Here is a 4,221-nt window from a genome sequence, read left to right as displayed (position 1 = left end):
GATTTATAAAATAAATTCAATTTTGTAAAATTTTTTATTATTTTTTTTTATTTTTATTTTTTTATTTATTTTTTTGACAGGCAGAGTGGACAGTGAGAGAGAGAGACAGAGAGAGAAAGGTCTTCCTTTGCCATTGGTTCACCCTCCAATGGCCGCCGCGGCCAGCGCGCTGCAGCTGGCGCACCACGCTGATCCGATGGCAGGAGCCAGGAGCCAGGTGCTTTTCCTGGTCTCCCATGGGGTGCAGGGCCCAAGCACCTGGGCTATCCTCCACTGCACTCCCTGGCCACAGCAGAGAGCTGGCCTGGAAGAGGGGCAACCGGGACAGAATCCGGCGCCCCGACCGGGACTAGAACCCGGTGTGCTGGCGCCGCTAGGTTGAGGATTAGCCTAGTGAGCCGTGGCACCGGCAAAATTTTTTATTATTTTTTTAACAGGCAGAATTAGACAGTGAGAGAGGGAGAGATAGAGAGAAAGGTCTTGCTTCCATTAGTTCACCCCCTAAATGGCTGCTACGGCTGCTCTGGCAGGAGCCAGATGCTTCCTCCTGGTCTCCCATGCAGGTGCAGGGCCCAAGCACTTGGGCCATCCCCCATTGCCCTCCTGGGCCACAGCAGAGAGCTGGACTGGAAGAGGTGCAACCAGGACAGAATCCGGCACCCCAAACATGACTAGAACCTGGGGTGCCGTTGCTGCAGGCAGGCAGATTATCCACGTGAGCTGTGGTGCCGGCCAATAAATTCCATTTTTAAAATCAATCCAATTTTTAAAAAGAATAAACAGTACTAAATAAACACATAGAATGTTAAGTGTGCCTGTCTATGCACAGTTAGGATGCAGGATGAGGAATTATTTTTTTACTATCCATTTATATTTTTCAAGATTTCTAAAAGGAACATACAAAATTTGTAAGCTAAAATTTATCACTGAAATGCTTTCAACTGTGGCAGGCACTGAGGTGCAGCAGGTTAGTCTGCAGCTTAGGACACCCACATCCCACACTGGCGAGTCTGGTTCAATTCTTGGTTGCTCCATGCTACAGATCTAGTTTCCTGCTCACGAGCACCATGGGAGGCAGCAGGTGATGGCTCAAGTGCTTGTGTCCCTGCCACCCACATGGGACACCTGCAAGGAACTCTGGGCTCCTAACTTTGGCCTGGCCCAGCCCTGGCTGTTGCAGGCATTTGGGGAGTAAACCACTGGATGGAAGATTTCTCTCTCTTTTTTGTCACTCAGCCTCTTATATAAATAAACAAAATTTTTTAAATGCTTCAACTTGAATTTTCAAAAAGCTTTAACAAAGAAAACTCGGGGTCTGCTACAACCCTCCCTCTGGGTACAGAACCCAGCACCATAAAAGGTCAGAGGTGGACAGAAGCTGCAAGGTGCCTTGGTTTGAATGCAGGACATTGCTAGACCTGAGATGACCGTGGCAGCAGCGACAGGTATCCTGGGCAGTGCAAACTCGGGACACACACAGTCACTGCCATCCCTTCTCCACAGATTAGGAAGCCAGGGCTCAGAGACTCACCCCACGTCGGGGGTCTGCCACTCCTCCCCCACGTGCCCAGATTTCACTCCTCTCCCCCCAGCACGCAGACACTGCCTAAGCAGCCATCATCCTGTGAGGAAGACCCTCCCTGACACCACTCAGCGAGATTCCATCTCTTGAAGAGAAACATCAGTCCTCTAACTCCTGGATCTCACTCTGCCTGGGTTACTAAACCTTCAGAAAAGACAATGTGAAATTGTTCAGCTCCACACAGACTGCCCAACTTACAGGGAAAGAAAGACAGCAGGATCCCTGTCCCCAGGAGTTCACAACACAGGGAGAGATCAGCTAGCTAAGGGACACTAGGAGCCTAGCTAAATGATCTCATTGAGATCTCAGCCAGGTAATCAAAAGGAGAGGAGGAAGAATCGCCTGACTTCTTAACAACAGGGGAGCTGGGGAAAGGAGTAGCACAGAGCTTCTGCTCCGGCAGGAACAGCACCAAACTGCATGATGGGCTCCAAGAACCAAAAATGCCCAGTAAACCAAATATATATTATGTAGATGGGGAAAGTGTGAAACCAGGCTAAAAAGATGGCTTGAAGCAAACTGTGAGTTTCCTTGAGATAAAGCCAAGACTTCACAGGGTACACAAGGCCAGCCAACAGGTTCCCGAGCTAAGCAGAAGGCGCAAACTCTCCCTACCCTGTGACAAGTAGGCTGGAAAGAGCCAAGCCAGGGGACGGGGCATGACATTGAGAGGGTGCTGCAGCTTGCAGAGCAGGAGGGACCTGAGATCTGCACCAGGGCCATGACAGTGCGAAGGGGAAGAACTGGCCCAGGTGAGATCAGCTCATATGGACATAGGACATGCCATGCACCTGGGGCCCAGGTAAGATCAACTCACCTGTGGACAAAGGACACGCCAGGCAGGAGGGGCCAAGGTGAGATCAACTCACATGGACACAGGACACAGCAGGCACATAGAGTTTGCAGAGACTTCCAAGACTAAGAAGATGGTAGCACCCTTGACTCAAAACAGCAAATTCAGGAGGAAATGACAGAGAATTGAACAGAGGAGATGGTGAATTAGGCTCCCATTAAAAGCCAGGGGACCGGCGGGCGCCATGGCTCACTAGGCTAATCCTCGGCCTACATCGCCGGCACCCTGGGTCCTACTCCCAGTCTGGGCGCCGGATTTTCACAAAAAGTGAAAAGTTACATCAATTTAATATAAGAGAAAAATGCAACAAAAATATTTAATTTTGTCAGTGTTTATTTGAAATACACTTAATTCATCATGTGTTAAATTGATGACAAATGAATTAGGAAGTTATTTTTGACAGGATAGAGGTTTACTAACTTAAAAACATTTTACATTACTATACCTTCAGTAATGATCCCGTACAGTGCATTTGCATGTATTTTAGAAGGTAACTAACTGCGACCCGCGCCGCAGCTCGCTTGGCTAATCCTAGCCTGTGGCGCCGGCACCCTGGGTTCTAGTCCCAGTTGGGGTGCTGGATTCAGTCCCGGTTGCTGCTCTTCCAGTCCAGCTCTCTGCTGTGGCCCAGGAATGCAGTGGAAGGTGGCTCAAGTCTTTGGGCACTACACCCACATGGAAGAGCAGGAGAAGCACCTGGCTCCTGGCTTCAGATCAGCAGAGTGAACCAACGGAAAAGGAAGACTTTTCTCTCTATCTCTCTCTCTCTCACTTTCCACTCTGCCTGTCAAAAAAAAAAAAAAAAAAAGCCAGGGGACCTCAAACGCTATCTTTCAGTATTCTATTTTTCTTTGTGAAACACACGATTTGGTCTATTTCCAACATGATCCATACTTTAAAGGCAGGGCTACACTGTGGAGGGCGGTGAGTGGAAGCAGACCTGTGTTCTGTGGAGAACTCTGTAAATCCCAGGTGTTTCAAGTGCTTGTGTGCGTGGGTACGTAAGTGTCTGAATAAGTACATTCCGAAGATTTCCTCATGCGCAAGTCAGAGATGATGCCACGCGGAATGTTTGTAAGGAAGAAGAGAATGACTGGGTACCAAAATCCTTTCTAAGACCCAGTTAAACTCTTTCAAATTCTAGGTTAATAGGGTAGGTAATGCATATAATACCAATTCTAAAAAAACTCTAGTAGTTGGCGTTAATGTGGTATTTTATTTATAGCTATGTCTTCCTTTTTTAATTGCTTTACTTTTCTTGAAGATCTTATTTATTTCTTTGACATTGAGAGTAACACACAGAGGAGATGAGAGGGAGGGAGGGAGGCAGAGAAAGAGAGAGCGAGAGTGAGTGAGAGAGAGAGAGAGAGAGAGAGAGAAAGTCTTTCCTCGGCTGGTCCATTAGCTAATTAGCTGCAATGGGCGTAGCTGAGAGTATCTGAAGCCAGGCACCAGGAGCCTCGCCGTGATCTCCGCATGGGTGCAGAGGCACAAGGACTTGGGTGTCTTCTGCTGCCTTCCCAGACCCCAGCAGAGAGCTGCATCGGAAGTGGAGCAGCCGTACTCGAACCGGCGCCCTTATGGGGTGGCGGCACTGTGGCAGTGCTTTACCTGCTCCCTCACAGTGCCGACCCTCCCGGAAGCCGTTTGCCGTGGGATTCAGCTGTCTGCTAACAGGCCTGGGAAAGCAGAGGGAGACAGGGAGACGGCCTAAGGACTTAGGCCCCTGAACCCAGAATGGAGCGCCGGGTAAATTCCCTGGCTTCTGCTTCAGCCCCTGGCTTCT

The sequence above is a fragment of the Oryctolagus cuniculus genome, chromosome 19 (genome assembly GCF_051225735.1).
Source record: "Oryctolagus cuniculus isolate XC-2025 breed Fujian yellow rabbit chromosome 19, ASM5122573v1, whole genome shotgun sequence".
NCBI classification, from domain to species: Eukaryota; Metazoa; Chordata; class Mammalia; order Lagomorpha; family Leporidae; genus Oryctolagus; species Oryctolagus cuniculus.
This window is presented reverse-complemented; position numbering follows the sequence as displayed.